Here is an 18,696-nt window from a genome sequence, read left to right on the forward strand (position 1 = left end):
ACGCCCGCCAGGTGGGATCCGAACTCACGACCTCCAGAATAACGGTCTGGTGCGATATGCACTACGCTACCGGCGGGACTACTTTAGCCTCAACCTTCTCAAGTTTCTCCACTTTATTCACTACGCTGCGGGCGGGGCTACTTTAGCCACCACTTTTCTCCACTTTCTTATTTTTCAAATTTTTTATCTTGACCAGCTACATCCTCCCCTTTGCTTTCCGAGGTTTTCTTGACCGCCAATTCTTATTTCTGTCTTGATATATATATATATATATATATATATATATATATATATATATATATATATATATATATATATATATATTTATGTATATATATATATATATACATACATATATATCTATATATATATATACATACATATATATAGTAACATCACTAAGAGTAAAAAAAATAGTCAAACCATTCCCCCGTGCCTTCTTTGGCCTTGTAGACTGCCGCCATTTCTTTCTGTATATATATATATAACGGATGTAGAGAGAGTGACAAACGAGAAAGACATTAAACAAAAATAAAAGTTTACTGACGCGACAGCAAGAGGACTTCCTTGCCTAGAGTACTACTCTTAAGAAAGAAAGCCGTCTGCCTGAAACGTCAGTAAATTTTCATTTAATATTTTTAATGTTTTCTCGTTCGTCTCTGTCTCTACTTACCTTATTTTTTCGCGCTTTGTGTGAGCTTTTATGTACTATGTATATTTACATATATATAATATTTATATATATATATATGTAAATATATATATATATATATATATATATATATATATATATATATATATTATATATATATATATATATATATATATATATATATATATATATATATATATATATATATATATATATATAAATATATATATATATATATATAGTCTGAGTGGCGCTGGCTACCACCCTCAAGCGTCAGTTACAGTTGCAGTAAATATAAATACCCCAGAAAGCGAAGGACAACACAGTCGCCCAGATAGCCGAATTGGTAAGGCATTCGAGATCTAATCGAAAGGCGTGGGTTCGGTCCCCACTCTGGGAGCGTGTTTTTCTTTCTTTCTTTCTTTCTTTCTCACGTAATAATAATAATAATAATAATAAAAATAATGTAACGTCACTAACGGTAAAAAATAGTCCAACCATTCCCTATGCCTTCTTTGGCGTTGTGGACTGCCGGCATTTCTTTCTGTATTTCCTAACGAGCCCCTCATTTCCAAACCCTATTATCGTGCGAAAGCTTACCGAGGGCCTCGGTTCTGGCAGCCTTGATGCCAAGGTAGCATAAGAGGGTACCCCGCCAGTTAGCCGCTTATGACAGGCTGTAGACGTTCGCGTCACGCCCCGGGGGTTGAAAAGAAGGTCCCCTTCTCCCCGTGTAGTCTGAGTGGCGCTGGCTACCACCCTCAAGCGTCAGATACAGTTGCAGTAAATATAAATACCCCAGAAAGCGAAGGAGAACACAGTCGCCCAGATAGCCGAATTGGTAAGGCATTCGAGATCTAATCGAAAGGCGTGGGTTCGGTCCCCACTCTGGGCGCGTGTTTTTCTTTCTTTCTTTCTTTCTTTCTCACGTAATAATAATAATAATAAAAATAATGTAACGTCACTAACGGTAAAAAATAGTCCAACCATTCCCCTATGCCTTCTTTGGCGTTGTAGACTGCCGGCATTTATATATATATATATATATATATATATATATATATATATATATATATATATATATATATATATGAAAAACATAACAATATATATTCTAACGTTTCGACCGGGGGCCGGTGTTTTTCGTTTTTCGAACATACAAATAGTCCAGATCAGTTTGGTTTAACTCTGTTTCAGGTGTGGGCGGGGCAAGAACATGTATAAAAAAAACGTAGGATCTACGCCACACAGAAGCATACGAAGCCCCAGCACGCAAGGGGTGTGGGAAAAACGGGGCGTTGTAATGGTGCCGTTGAACAGAGGGGAAATAGGGTGTCACAACCGGTGCAGAGACAACTATCCGCGACCCGCGACGCCGCGCCGAGACGACGACGACGATGAAAGTAGAACCACGAGGCACACGCTCACGGGCGCTCGCGCTGGAGGAATAAAATCGAACTCGACGGAGTGCCTTCGCTGCAGCATGTCTGTACAGCTCCCACTCCTGGCCAGGCCCACGCTTTTTAAATAAACGTAGGGGGCCAGCGCACCCTATCGAGTCTGCCTCATAGAAGTGGTTATCCGGACGTATCCTAAAGGTGCTTAATCAAGACAGGCGAGGCTATGGAATCAGAGGAAAGAGTTGCATGACACTGAAGCCACCACAGGAAAGCACGAAAGTGAGGGACTAAGGAGGGTCTACTCGTTTCCTACTCGTTTCTTGAGTGCAAATTGACTGGTTAAGCGAAAAGGGGTGCGGGAGCCAAACGTTGTGTACGAGTGCCTTGTGCAGGCATCAACCCCCCCCCCCACACACACACACGCACCAACACATACAAAAAAGGAAGGAAGGAAGAGGAAGATTCACAGAAGGAAGTGGAGTTTATTAGCGGGAGGGGGGCGGGAACCACTGAGGGGGAATGCCGGGATGAAAAAGGTTCGAAGAAAGCCCCAAACAACATGTGTTTTTACATGAAGTGAAATCATGAAAACGTTTTCCTCAGTAAACCGTGAAACCGTCAACGCGACGGATGCAGAAAGGCAAGGGCATTCAATGCAAGGGCAATAGAATGCAAAGTAATGCTAATTTAGGCTAGATCACATGAATACCAAAAATAGGTGGACATAAGCCTAAGTAACATATGCAAAAAAGAAGATATACCCTGCCACACGAAGGTACGAAGAGCATTTATACAAGATCACATTCCCAATGGCAATTGTCCAGTAAAAAAAGGACACAAAATAGTATAATATTATTAGCAAAAATAAAGTAAAACAAGGGGTACAATGGTGAAATCTATGTACATTCGTACATATGCGACAACTATACACAAGAAGTACACTCAGGAGGCGGTCTATTAGCCTTCAACCCGGCGTCTGGGATAATTGCGACTCATGCGGCACATTCTCCCCTGTTAAGCCTAGGGAAACATTACTGCGTTGTTGTTGCCCTAGTAACGCCACCGCCATGTTGGCCTTGAAGGCGTTTTAATTGCCATGGCAACAATGGGAGGGCGCGCAGCTTGCGTGGGGGAGAGGTAACGCTCTCCCCTCTCATGCCGGTTGGATTCCTTCCCCCCTCCCCGTGTCTCCCCCATTCCCACCCGGCAACCGCGGCCACCTCCCCGTTGCCTCCAACGGGCAAGCCTCGCTCCGAATGCACAAAGCCACCTCGCTTGAGCAGTAACGACGCCAGCTCGAATATCACTTGAACACTTTGTTCGCGTTAAGTGCGCGAACGCGACGTGCGGCGAGAAACACCGATGACCAATACAACACAGACAAGGTTGTCTGTCTTCAAGCACAGCACACGCACGACACAAGTCCTATCATTGAGCTCAGCTTAACGTACGGCTTACGAACGATGTTCTCGCCTTTTGCTAACAGCACTCAAAGAGTTTTCGCATTACGATTCATCCTGGTGTTCTTGCGGTCCGTTTTGCAGCAGCGTAATGTCCGAGGGAGCACATCTGAGAACTCGCCCACTACATGAGACGCGCGTCTGCCTCGCTTCTCTCGTGCGGAAGGCCGTTATCGCGCATGTCGGAGAGAAGCGGCAAAAAAAAAATCAAAGGAGGAGTGTTTCCCCAAAGACACTGCCTCTAGGCGCGCAATAAAAGAACCGAAACTAGAAAAAGTAGCATTGGCCTGGTACACCGGTACAGTACAGAGTACATTACGCACGCAGTATACTATACAAAGATTTGAAAAACAGAGGAACAAGGAAGTAAGAACCCTTCTTTTTCAGAACAAAGTTTCTAAGTTGCTCGCTGCATCAGCGTTCTCCGGTGTCTGATTTTGCAAGCAAGACAATTGGTCTGGGTTTTTATTTAGGGCGCTCAAGACAATGCTGAATTTCAAAATAAGGTACTTTTCACGGGCTTCACGGTCATAATGCGTTTTGAAATCGGACTGGAGCAACGTAGCTGTGAATGCGTTGAAGGTGGGGCCTAGATAATTGCTTAAAAGGGGAAGGTGTGACCGGGATTTATGTGTGCTCGGTCGTTGTTGATTCTCATTCTAAACGGATTATTAGTTTGACCAACAAACTAAGCTTGGCATATGGTGCATTCAAAAAGGTAGACAATGTTTGCGCTGCCACAGTCAAAGTTTCCTCTTATCTGGAAAGAGAATGAGGACGTGGTGCTGGTGGCGACAGACAGAAAACACTTCGCAACATTTTGCTTCGAACTAAAATTTTGTGGTGATTTCTGAGTATGGAGTTTAGGTTGGAGAACAAGCGGCATACGTTAGAGTAAGATTGGGTGTCGTATCCAAAGATTCTGCTTTTCAATTGTTTATCAGGTTTCGGCAGTCCTGTTTTTCAGACTTCCTAATAGCATCACTGACGACAGACTGTGGTTACTGTTGTCTTGTTCGGCCATTAGTTAGTTGTTGACAGATCTCAAATCAGCTGGGTCAGAGCATATCATTCTACAACGCAGAGATTGACTGTCTGGTATGGGGAGTTTACAGTGTTTACCATGGTTTGCTTTGATATGCAGGTAATGATGCTGGTCTGTTGGGTTCCTGTACACTGATGGTTGTCCTAAATTCTCACTGAAACTTTGAGAAAATCAATAGCAGATGCGGAATATGAGTGTGAGAATGAATTGATCACATGGGCGTTGTTGAAAGCAGTTATAAATTTTAGAAATAAGTCCTTCCCACGCCACCAAATGAGAAAAATATCATCAAAGAACCTGCTATAGAAAATAGGGTGAAGCTGTGCGTTGCTCAGAAATTTAAACTCCAATGTGCCCAATAAATATTAGCGTAGTTGGGTCCTATTTTGGTTCCCATCGATGTCCCATCGATTTGCACGTAGTCCTTATTGTTGAACTCACAGTAGTTCAGCTCCAAGACAAGCTTTAGAAGCACGCCGAGAGTTTCTCCACATTTGTCGTGTCTTGGGAGGCAGCATCGTACACATGGATGACAGATCGGATGCCGTCGTGGTGCGGAATATTTGTATATGGAGAGGCGACGTCGAGAGTGACCAGCAGGCTATCTTCCGGTATAACTAGATCCACAATATCAGCCAGAAAATGGTTTGACAGATCGGATGCCATCGTAGTGTGGAATATTTGTATAGAGAGAGGCAACGCCGAGAGTGACTACCAGGCTATGTTCCGGTATAGCTAGATCCATATTATCAGCCAGAAAATGGTTTGTATCTTTTACATACGAAGGTAGTGTGGGAGGACTGTCTCGGAATAAGCTCTCGATAAAACTAGACATCAATTATGTTACCCTCCCTCTACCGCAGATGATTGGTCTGCCTGAATTTTCTTTATGTATTTTAAGCAACATATGAAATCCTCCTGGAACTGGACTTTTGAAGTGAAGCTGCTGTATTTTCCAGAATTTTGTGTTCTGGACGAGCGCCATCAGTGTTTCGCTTACCTTGTTCTTAAATTGGGGACTCTGATCGGTGTCGGTTGGTTTGTAGAAAGAGTATCAATGAGCTGTCTTTCTGCCTCAGTGATGTAGTCCTGCTTATTCATAATAACATCGCAACCTTTGTCGGCGGGTTTGATCTTTATGTTGGAGCGCTTAAACCTTTTGGGGATTTTCTTCTCTCTGATGAATACTTTTGTGATCCCGTGATCGATTTTTAGATTCAGATGGAATTTCACCTACCGCCTTGATGTAGATATCTAAGCATTTGTCTCTTTGTGTGGAAGAGTCCATGGCGTAGTGATGGCAGCCTAGTGTGCATATTAGGGTCTTGTGATTTTCCATAGTAAGATTCGCTGAGCCTAAGCGTTCAGGAGAAGTTCTCTACATCCTTTTAGAGTTCGAATTTGTCTAGTCTGCTGGATGGAGGGCAAAAACTGAAACCTCTTGAAAGCACTCATTCTTCGTCATCAGTCATGAGGGGGTCGGAAAGATTTAATATGTGCACTCTTTGAGCTGTGATGTGCTCAGGTCAGGACCATTTTCAGGGCTTGTCTACTTCCGTGTCTACTTTCACCACAGAGAAATTTATGCCATCCCGAAGCAGCTTTTCTGTTTTGTTAGCATTACTTGGCGATTTTTGCTTTCTGCGAACAATTTAAAAGGTTAAACACATGGGGCGTCAAGTCTACCTGGTCAGTGAGTTTTCATTCCTCACTGACGATGTTCTCCTGTTGTGAGTTATCATGGTCAATACCAATGTTGAAAAGTTGCTTGGATGCTTTATGTATGCATAGCGCCTACCTAGCTTTAATCTCTTTTGACATGTCGGAGGTGGCTGCTTTAACGTAAATACGCAACCCTTTCGGGACCACGTGACATCTGCGATACAAAATAAGAGAACTCAATAGACACTGATATCGCAAACGCTTTTCGAAAATTTTCCTAGCCTTCAAAAAACGTTTTGACACCATTGATTTGTTCTCACCACAAGAGTCACCTTATTATAGTCCGTTCTTCGGGTTTGCTTCACTAAGGCCGAGCAGGTACTTCGCAAGTGGTAGGTTGGCTCAGATGGAGCCTGGGCTGAAGCCTTGGGTGGTGCCGCTGGGGAGGCTGGTGCTGGTGGAGGGGAAGTCGAGGCCGGTTCTGCGTCTGGCTGGCCCGCAGAGTGCTGCTGACACGTGTCGTTTGTGCGTGCGTGTACTCGACGTAGGGGGTGGTGCAGGTGCCTCGCCAGAATAGCCACACCCTCGAAACATGAGTGGAGCCCATCAGCGGCTAGCACCCGATATGGCGGGAGCCACTGGACACAGGGGTCGAGGAAGAAGAAGCCCCTCATCTGCGGGCAATTCCGGCGAAGAAGGCTGTTGAAGCGGGCAGCCTCCCAGTTGCATTTTTAAAAGGAACGAGGGTTTGTTCCACTCCGCGGCGACTGATTGAGCGGTGCAGGAGCAGGGTGGCACACACCCTCTTGGTGCTGGGGAAGTCTCGGGCGACGACGTACAGAAAGGTGCGATAGTGCCCGAACGCCTCTCCCACTGAAGACTGGGCCACATTGTTCGTACCGACATGTAGCACCATGGCGGTTGTCATCTTTGGGACGAAGTCGACGGGTGCAGGTGTCGACGATTTTCGCACCGGAATGCGAGATAAATGCTGGCATTCTTTTCCGTCCTGGGTAAACGTTTTGTTTTAGGTGCTTGCAGTGCTAGTCTCTAAGGACAACTGAAGAAGCTAGATACTTTGAAAATATACAGCTACTGTCTTTCGCGTTGACTGTGCCTCCAGATATTGTGGTAAAGTTAAAAGAAAAAGTTCTTGGCTATGAGGTTAATGGTGCTATAGAGAAGTCACATTGAAAAACTTAACAGTATTTATTGCAAGGAGTCGACCGGTGGCCGGACTTGTGAAAAGATACAATTAGTGGAGATCAGTTTCGTTTAAATACATTTTGTATAAATACGTTTAAATACGGGGCAAGAGATGTATCAAGCAAAACGCAGGCTCTACTCGAAACAGAAGCATACAAAGCCCCAGAACGCAAGGGGTGGGGAAAGACATGGCGTTGTAGTGTGCTGTGGAACAGAGGTTAAAGGGGACGTAATCAAGACAGGCTAGGCTATAGGATGACAGGAAAGCGTTGCATCGACCTGAAGTCATCAAGGGAAAGCAAGAAAGTGAAAGATTAAGGAGGGGCTCCTTTTCTGCTTGTTTCTGGACTGGAAATTGACTGGTCAGGAGAAAAGGGTGGGAGAGCCCAGAGTTAATTACGGACGCCGAGTGCAAGGGTTAACACACCAGCAAAAAAAGGAAGGAAGGAAGAGGGGGATTTGGACAAATGAGGTATTTATAGTGTGAGGGGCCCGGGAACCGATAAGGGGGAATACGCGAATGAAAGAGGTTCGAAGAAAGCCTCAAACGACACGTGGTTTCACATGAAGTGAGACCGCGAAAGCGGTTTCCTTTGTAAAACGTGACCGCCGTTCATGAGGCGGACGCAGAAAGGCAAGGGCATGCAATGCAAGGACAATACAATGCAAAGATACGCCTATTAATGCTAATAACATAAAAACCAAAAATAAGTGGACATAAGAGTAAGTACACATGCAAAAAAGGAGATATACAGGGTCACATGAAGTTCTCGAACAGGATTCATGCGACATCATATTCCGGTTAGAAACGTTTCAGTGCAAAACGACAAAAGGTGATATTATTCAAAATAAAGTAAAGCCATGATCACAATGGTAAAATCTACGTACATTTGTGCATATACGGCAACTATACACAAGCAGCACACTGACAAAGACAGACTATATTACGTGCACAGTACACTATACAAGGATTTGAAAAAAGAGAGAAAAGAAGAAGTAAGAACGCTTCTCTTTCCGAACAAAGTTTTGCAGTTGCTCGCTGCATCAGGTTTTGCTGGTCCCTGTTTGGGCAAGCAAGGAAATCGGCATGTGTATTTTTTTATGGCGCTCCAGACAGTGTTGAACTTGAAAATAAGGTAATTTTCACGAGCTTCAGTGATATTACATTTTCAAATTGGACTAAAGCATCGTGGCTGTGAATGCGTGGAAGGGGTGGCCTAGATTTTTTACATGTTTAGAAGGCTAAGGTGTGACAGGGACTTTATGTGGGCTCGGTAGTTGTTGATTCTCATTCTAAACGGACTATCAGTTTGACCAACGTACTGGGCGTGGCATATGGTGCATTCAAAAAGTTAGGCAATGTTTGCGCTGTCACAGTCAAAGTTTTCAGATAGGTAACGTCGACTGTGATAGTGGAAACATTGTCTACCTTGTTGAATGCACTTATGCTATGCACAATACGCTGGTCAAACTGAGAATTCATTTAGAATGAGAATTAGGAAACACCGAGCAAACATAAAGTCCCTACCACACCCTCCCCTATCTAAACATGTAAATAATCTAGGCCACCCCTTTCACGAGTTGAAAGCAACGGTGCTTCAGTCCATTGTCAATGGGCATTATGTCTGTGAAGCCCTTGAGTCGTACCTCATTTACAAGTTTGACACTGTCTAGAGCGGCCTAAATGAAAACACCGGCTGATTGCTGTGCTTGCCCAATGAGGCACCGGTGAATGCTGCTGCAGCGAGAAACTGAGAAACTTTGCTTTGTAAGAGAAGTGTTCTTACTTCTTCTTTTCTCTTTTTTTCAAAACTTTGTAGAGTTTAATGTGTGCGCAATGTACTTTGTACAATGTCAGTGTACTGCTTGTGTATATATGCCACATAGGCACGAACTTACCGTGAATCGCTGCTTTTGACGTCCGATTAAAAAGGCAAACGCCCGCAATGATTACCCAGGCTTTACTTCGGCAAGACATAGGAGATCGGATGCCAGCGCCACTTCCGGTTAGTTACAAGACGAAGGACGGCTCTGGGCTTCAGCACGTGGCAGCACCAATTGCGGTTGGACCCCAGCTAATCGTCATTTGCTACGCAGGGAATTTGTGGTGCCTCATCAATCGCTGCTACGGACGGTCGATAACAAAAGGGGACCTGACCCAGTGATTACCGAGGCTTCGCTTCGGCTGCACCCTCCTGATCGTACCCCAGCGCCTCAGAAAATTACGAAAGTAAAATGGATCTCGCCTTGTAGCACTTGCCACCAGGGGTTGCGGTTGGACCAGAGGTCGGGGGACTCACTCATGAGTCCGCTCACTCAGACGCATTTGGATTCAAAATGACACTTGCGTTTGAGTTTGATTGAGCGAGAGGCTAGTGTAACATGGTCAGTTTGAGCTTGAGTGAATTTGGGCGCGACTAAGTATGAGTACGCCCGAGACCGAGTGAGCTCTGAGTCCATTATGAGTTTTGAGTACGTTTTCAGTTTGAGTAGAATTTGAGAACTGAGTACATTTTGAGTTTGAGTACAATTTTAGTACAGAGTACTTTTCGAGTACTCAGTACAAAGCGAGTCTGAGTACATTTTCAGTACTGGGTACAATTTCAGTTTGAGTACATTTTGAGTACTGAGTACATTTTGAGTTTGAGTACATTTTGAGTACTGAGTATATTTTAGGTTGAGTACACTTTGAGTTTTGAGTACTTTTTGACTTTAAGTACTATTTGAGGTCGGAGTACATTTTGGTTTTGACTAGTGACTATATTTTAAATTTCAGTACGTTTTGAGTACAGAGTACACTTTGCGTTTGAGTACATTTTGAGTTTGAGTACATTTTTAGTTGAGTACATTTTGAGTTGGAGTACATTTTGAGTTTTTAGTACATTTTGATGTCTGAGTATGTACGGGTAGCCTAGGAGGCAGATATGGTTGGCGGTTAAGTTTCATGTACCGCTTTGGGCTCGCAATTCAGGTTAGCTGCGGGTGCGGCAGCATTCGCGATGCGTATGATCGTTTGGTTGGAAGGAGGGGGTGTCTGATTTAGCGGCTGTGCGTGTGAATTCACTAGTGAGGTCATTCAAAGGGGTTATCGCACCTTTGAGTGAAACTTAAGCGCTGGTGTCGTTTCCCTTTCTCGTCACTGTGTCAGTTTGGGCTTAAGTTTCACTCATGGATGTTCACCAACTAGCTCGTCTCTCTATATTCCTTCAGTTTATCGCACCTGCATCTCTTGATAAATTCTTTAAGAAGGTGACAACGCGGCGCTTTAATGCTGGTTGTTCGCATGCGTCTGGTAACAGTTTGATTTGCCAAGGTCAAAAAGGACATGGTGAACATCAGGCGGAAGCGGCGGCGGCTGTCCCTTCCGCTGTTTCGAATGAGTTGTCAGCTTAATTGGCTGAGCGACGCCCGTTTAAATAGATGAATAACCACGTTATGAGATACATTGAATGAAATACAAACAAATGTCGCTAATGCGTGTAAGTTATTAGGTTAAAGGACCCGATTAACGGAGTCATGTAAGTTAAATAAATAGATGACTCCCATGTATACTACTCAGACCGTCATATTAGGTCGTAAATTGGGTTAAAATACAAAAAGGTGCCGCAAGGGCGTGTGGGGAATCATATTCAAGGTCAAAATGAGGGAAATCACGTGGGACAAAAATGTGTTATGGTTATAATGTGTATTAGTCATAGCTGGTCATAGATTCGTGTAAAATTCGAATTCATAGCACTAGAACGTGTGGCCTACGAAATAAAAGGTCTCAGTGAGGGGAATAACGTAGGACAAATGCAGAAATGATTCCTGACTATTACCTTAAGACGTAGGGAGAATAATTAATAAATTGGGTTAACATTTAAAATGATGTCACTAGGGCGCGCGGAGCATCAAATTGAACGTTGCGATAAGAGAAATCACATGGGACAAAATGCAGTATGGCTATATCATGAGATAGTCATGGTTAGTCACTGTTTGGGTTAACATTCAAATCATGCCACTAGGATGTGCTGCGTATCAAATTAATGCACTCGATGAGGGTGATCACGTAGGACAAATACAAAAATGCCTCCGGTTTATAGTCCTGAAATACCCATGGCGAGTCTGATATTGGGTGAAAATTTGAAGTGGCCACGCTTGGGCGTGTAGGGTATCAAATTTGCGATCATAATGAGGGGAATATCGAGGGACAAAAAAGGCGGCGTGCGGTTATCATGTTAGTCATAGAGGGTGTCGTTACTATATCCTGGTCGGGGGAGAGGGCGGGGGGTACTCGGAAAAGAATGTTACGCATTAAAAGCAAAGGAATCTCCGTGAGCACCTCGCGCTTCCGAGATTCGGGGGACCGCTCGCTTTGAACGAAGAAGTTTTTTTCCGGATGCAGACCAAGAATGCACGAAACCGTTACCCTAAATAGCTTCGGCGTAAATAAACTGAGCAGTGAGCTCACATCCCTTCGCCCAATCTTCTTTGCTTCGCCCCAGGAACAAAGCACACCATCGAGTCTGGACCGCCTCTGTTATGAACACGAACACGGAGCCTACATCAAAAGTTTGTTATCCAACATATACATACAATTGGTTGCAATCCGCCTTAATCATCATGGCAAGCCGGTATTACTGTGTTAAATCTGCCGCAAAAATTGTTTCTGCCCTCGCCGGTGTTACGATGTCATGTCGTACCGAATGCAAGAGTTTGAGCTGACGAGTTTGCACGCATAATATGCTTACCACGCGTGATTTTTTTAAAACGCTCCATGCTAATGAAGTCAGAGTCCATCTGGGCTGGAGTAAACTTCTAGCACGAGAGAGTTGTAGGTTCATTTGAGCTCTGCATTCATTTCGAGTTCTCAGTCAATTTTGAGTTCTGAGTTTATTTTGAGTGTGAGTACATCTTGACTTTTGAGTACATTTTGAGTTTGAGTACATTTCAGTACTGAGTACATTTTGAGTTTGAGTTCATTTTGAGTTTGAGTACAGTTTCAGTACTGAGTATATTTCGAGTTTGAGTACATTTTCAGGTTTGAGTTTAGCGCTCACTGTGAGTTTGAGTTTAAGTGAGCGGAGATGGGCTGCTGAGAATTGAGTCTGAGTTTGAGTGAGTGATGATTTGAAAGAAAAATGTGTGAGTGAGTTTTAATGAGCCGCGCCAACTTTTCCAAGGTATGTATATAAGAAATGTACGGGATGAACAATAAACAAGGAAAAGGAAAATTTACTTTACTTTCCCTTTACAAATTACTATATCTTGGTTGTAATGGCCTTTGGAAGATGCGGCAATATACGGTAGTTTTTGTGCGGTTAAGCATCGCTAAAATGTTTGGACAATGTTAGGAATTAAAGACACGATAGCTTCTTTGGGGTATGCATCGTTGATGACTGCTTTGTGGTATGAAATATTCACAACACATGTTAGGGATACTTTTTTTACCGTACTGATAACATTGCCACGGAAAACTCGGTGCCGAAAAGGAAACGTTACGAAATGCGTGGGTACACCATGGGATAATGTTAACTCAAAGCTGGCAAGCCACCTTTACACATACGGAGGGTACATGATGCCAAGCAATATTATAAAATGCGAAGCTTTTCTGGATAAAAATGCAAAGTTACGTGAAACAAAATCAAAATCAGTAACGATGCAGAGGTTACCGAATCCTCAAATTTCGATAACCCAAACACGTACTAATAGTTGAAAAATCATAACAACTCGTCCGCTTGCTCTGCACTGCCGAATATTTGCACTTCTGTTCCTTAGAATTGGGACGGTGCATTAGTATCAGAATGAGGTCGAGTGCATACGGCAGACATTCTCAGATAATGAATATAGGCCTACCATTGTCTCCGAAAAAGAAAGTGTCTGACAGCTGCACCTTACCGGTAGTCACCTACGGGGCAGAAACTTGGAGACTAACTAAGAGGGTTCAATTTGAACTCAGAACGACTCAGCAGGCCATGGAGCGAAAAATATTAGGTGTAACATTAAGGGACAAGAAGAGAGCGGAGTGGGTCAGGGAACAAACGCATGTTAAGGACTTATTAGTAAAAATTAAGAAGGAGAAGTGGACGTGGGCAGGGCATGTATTGCGAAGGCAAAATAACCGTTTGTCATTAGGGTAACAGAGTGGATTTCTAGAGAAGGCAAGCGTTGCCGAGGGCAGGCCGAAAGTTAGATGGGCAGATGAGATCAAGAAGTTAAATCAAGAAGGAAAAAGAAGCATACAGAAGGATAAATTGGTCACAGTTGGCACAGGACCGGGGCAATTGGAGAATAATGAGAGAGGCCTTTGCCCTCCAGTAGGCGTAGATAGGCTGGTGATGATGAAGATAATGATGACGATGATGGTGATGATGATTAGAGTCCAACAAAGCTTCTTTTTTCAACCATCTTTCTACTACAAAGGAGAGCTAAAAGTTCTATGATTTGCATTACTATAAAATCAAATTTCGTATCTCTTACTTTGGCAACCACAAAGCCCGGGGACAAGCACGTTTGTCCTCTTGCTTTGGATGTTTATGTATAGGGAGCAGAAAGTTGTACAATACCGAAAACAAACCGAAACATTTTGATTAAAAAAATTATCTGATCATTATATGCCAAAATTCAGTTTACACGTTCCTTTTGTCAGGAAGTGTAAGAGCCGATGTGATCCCCTTTGTTTTTTGAAAGCCGCGTAGTATACGAATGAGTCTTGGTAGCATCAAAGAGAGAACGTGCTGCGACGAAACCTTTTCAGTCCGTTTTTTTATTGTGGAGCATTTAAATATTTTATTCGTGGCATGTAATCAACAACTTTAAAATGTATAAAGAGCAAAGTTGCTGTTAAACTTGCTTTTTAATGTTCTGGATATCTCTGCAATAAAAGATGGGGCAAATTATTTCTCTGAATGTTTAACCACCGCATTTGAAAATTCGCTGGTTCAGTTAAAATAACGACACATATGTGAATGGCATGAAGCCTAGAATGAGGGGGCGTTGTTTCACTCTACGGAGAAGGTGTTTTATTAGGGTAGAAATATCGCTTTTTTCGTTTGGGTGGCATATCGAGGAAAGATTTAAAATATTCAAGACCAAGGCAAGCGCCGTGGCCCCTAAACACAGTAAGATGTAGCGGTGGTGTTTGAGAGCCATCATAAGTTTTTAAAATATTGCCAGAGTTTTTTTTATTGCTCAAAAAGGCAATCGTTGGAGATGTTGGTTTCAATCATAGGACACATATTAAACAGTTGGAAGCAAACGGCATAATTTGCTACATTTCAGTGCGCGCAAATTCTTCGCAACTGGTACACTTTGCGGCAAAAGTTTATGGGAAAGGTATACACGTCCAGACCGTACGCCACGTAAAAGACCGTAAAACAGCACACTTGGGGCTTGAGCTCTTAGCACCAGTCAGGGAAATAGGATCGTTTGGATGCAATCTTGAAGCTTTTTTGTGAATTGCTGTGAGATGCTCAAATTAAAAACCAAGTTTCCAAAAGCTTGAGCAAATACAATGTCGCGAATCAAAACAGAACACTAGTCATAATGACTAACAACTGTAAGCAAACCATCAAACAACCCTACACAACTAAGGGGATAATTATTGCAGGGCAGAAGTCTTTGTGCTTTTTTACCTTTGTATTTTGTTTCTAGCACCTCTCAGCACTCTGGTGTTATGTCTGCATCCTAAGCTAAGCCCGTCCTTTCGGTATTTCTTTTCTGTGCTGCACCGAGAATTCATTTTTGATAGGGAGAGTGTTTCGCGCAGTCGTCATTAAGGTAGACGTGTATTCTTAAGATAATTAGATGAGAGATATCGAAAAAAAATTATAGTATACTAAATACCCGTAGAAAAACGAGCAGCCATTCTATTAAACGAAGATTTACTTTGCGTGTCTCTTTATATAAAGCTTTGCTGCCGCTTGAAATTAGTCGGTTTTTGTGGACCACATTTTTTTTTGTAATCCTTGTTTTTATATAGGATCCCCGCATTGTTCGTGAATATATAGCGTATGAGTAAGGAGCTGGTAGAAAACCTTCCTTTCAATTACACCTTCTGGATGCCTCCAACCTATTCCACGTAGTGCAAGCCACCATCTCCTAGGTTTTCAATGCAAGTTTAGTCTGCTGCATAAAAAAACAACGTAAATAACTCCTAGAAACAATATCGTAGCGCAACAAGCTACTTCAAACAGCGTACTCCAATTCCACAAACCACCACCCATCAGGGAATTCCCTTCAGAAGGCCGGGAAGAGTGCTTGAAGCATCTCGAATCTGTCCGCATTGTAAACAATCGAAAGACGAAATTTTTTTTAGTTGTTCTTTATTTGAAAGACGGAAATTTTACCTGGTTCTGGAAATATGATAATACGCCCACGTGCTAGTACTTGTTAAGCAACGATGTTTCAATTTCTTATTATGATTCCAAAAAGCGAAGCCCAGAGTTTTTGCTGAAGACTCGCAAAAACACACCAGCAAAGGAGGCTTTTTCTTTCTTGAGAGAATGGATGTTTTTCCGCTGAACCGACTGCAAGATTACGAAAAACAAAAAGCTGCGTTAACTAATTAGTATCATGAAACGCGATCTGTTCGCTTGGATCGATGTTCACTTCCTGAACACCCTCACTTATTTGGCTTCGAGGCTGCCTGGATAGCGAACAGTACATGTTCGCTCAGTGCAGTACGACCGGCCAGTTATTCCGTGTAGTGAAAGACACGACAATGTCGATGGGGTCCCAATAGATACTTTGGGTGAAATCATCTGCACCGTACTCCGCGAAGACCTCTGGAAACTTTTCCCAACCAGGCTCCATCTTCAAGTCACCGCCCTATACCATGAAATCCGGGAGGAAGTGCAGGCTGTATAATGTCTCCTACGGCATCTGAATTGCGTAAGGGCCTCAAGCTATGATCTACGCCTCTGGAATTGGCCGTGACGTTTCTAGTCGCCCTGGCGTTACCTCGTACTGTCATCGAAGCGTCTCCTTCAAGAACTAATCATAATGCTGATGTGTAACATATGGTCAGTCGATTTCTTCTCACTACGTAGAAACAGGACAAATTTATGGTTGCTAATCACAGTACAAACTCGAACTATTTTGTTTATCCACCCACGCTTCCCATCAGCTACACGGACAAGGCCAGAACAAGACTGATGAGAGCGTACGTAGCATAGCTACAGGATTTCGCGCAAACAGGAACGATGAAAGTTTGGCCAGTAAACAAGCTTTCTAGGCTGAACTTGTCCTTCATAACATTCAAAACGAGCGGACAAAAGAAACAGCGCACCAAGAAGCACCCACAATAGGGCGATTATAAATCGAGTGCTTCGGCATGTATACCTTGCAAGGATCATATTGTCTACGTACTTCTTTCTCAAACTCGTAATTTTACACCAACGAGACCGGTGATCCAAGGTGAAAATTCTTGCTTTGTGACCATTGTGTCAAGAACTCTTGCTCGAGCTGGAACAAGAAACTACCCTGACCAGTTTGCCAGTTTGCAACCAACAGCTTGTGGGTCCGTCTTCTAGAACCATCGACGATGGGACGCCGATTAAAACTAAGAAAATGTTGTGTCCGTCTGGACACCAATTACAAGGCGCGAACTAACTCAGAAGGTCAAGTGCCGTTTTTTAGACCCGTAGAGAATTCAACAACGTTTGGGCCTGCTTACCAAGACTGTTTTAATTGGCAATCACTCATGCAGACAACGACGACGTACGCGCTCTGAAGTCGTCCGCATTGTTTGTCTTAAGCGTCATTAGTCCGGTTGCAGGAAATTTCATTGTTTGAATAAACTATTTATTTTAGTATGGGGTATATGTACCGTAACAAGGGGGGGTATTCAACGAAACAAGCCCGTTTTTGTTGAGGTATGTGTTTTCTTTCCCGCACCTCGCTGCGCCAGTTTGAGGAAAGCGGTTGTTTCCGTTAATTTTTGGTGCCGTATGGGTGATGTAATTTATTAGGAGCCTATTTTGCGTAGTAGTCAGTTCATTAGAAATTTATGTTTCATCGTCAGTGTTATTGATGTACTCCGGTGGATGTAGAAGGAGTTACTCAGCCAGATAAATTATTGCAGAGCATAAATAGCGCAATTCTATTAGGCGAGGCTCTACTGTGTCTGTTCCTTTCTCCACCTCTACGTTTTAACGTGTATTACACAGTTGTTTTTTTGTGAGCGCGGGTGAGCGCCTACTAGGTATTTTACCTTAAAAGCTATGCACGGTTGTCTGCCAAAGTACAATACTCTGGAACCAATTGTCTTTTGATAACATTGTGTCGACTTGTAAAAACTGCTTCCCGCGGTAATATTATAAAGAAATAGAACAAATAGAAAGAAACTTGACATCGCACACATTTTTTATTGGGAATAAATAACAAGTTTTGTATAAAACATTTTAAAAAGTTTTGTTTAGGTTAAGCAATGGTAAGGCATAAATGGGCTTTTGGAGGAGTTGACCTAAGTCGCGGGAAACCGGTTGCAATTTATTTGCAAAGGTAGAATACGGGATGTAGGTGGGTACCCTAAGTCTGGAGACCGTTTGTCGTAAGAAACCAGTTTTTGTTCTAGTGTATTTCGTCCACTGACAAAAACGGCAATGTTTAATCATAATGACAACGGACAGCCAAGTACAATTGCTGTAGTGTTAAAATGGGTGAAGACATGGCGTATGCTAGAAATGCATTTTAAGATAGTACAAATGAAAACAGTTTTAATACTGTTATTGTCATTTTTTGAAATGAGAGTTTGTTCAAATGGTATTGATTGTTTTACCACACAATTAGGTAGCATACTTAACTAGAAGAAAAATTGGCGTGTTATAATAATATTGCCGCGAACCATACATTGGGTTTGTTTATTTGTGTTTTGCTTTTACCGCCCGGCTGCGCCGGTCTGCGTTATCTCTGCGCCAAGGGAAGCGCGTGGTCCATTCTTTCTTTCTGTGCCGCATATGTTATCCGTTGTGATAGGAAGAGCATTCCGATCTAACGAGAACAGCCCAGAATAATCTTCTTGGATCTACTATGTTCTCGATGCGAATCGACGTTTCGAGAACCACGCGCGCCGAAAGATAAAAAGCCTGCAGTGCGGACGCCGGGGCATTCGATTCGACGACACTCGCCTGTGCAAGTCACTTTGTTGACCGCTGCTTCGCCGCCTCTGTATTCTTTTGAGTTGTTAGGGGAGCACAAGTTCGCTCCAATAAACGTATTTGTCATTCAAGACAACTGCTTCGTCCTTGTCTTCGTGACATCTGGTGGAGGTGCTGGGTACGCACCCTTCAT

This window comes from Haemaphysalis longicornis, unplaced genomic scaffold, assembly GCF_048455015.1.
Source record: "Haemaphysalis longicornis isolate Haplotype H1 unplaced genomic scaffold, Haemaphysalis longicornis Haplotype H1 scaffold_11, whole genome shotgun sequence".
NCBI lineage: Eukaryota > Metazoa > Arthropoda > Arachnida > Ixodida > Ixodidae > Haemaphysalis > Haemaphysalis longicornis.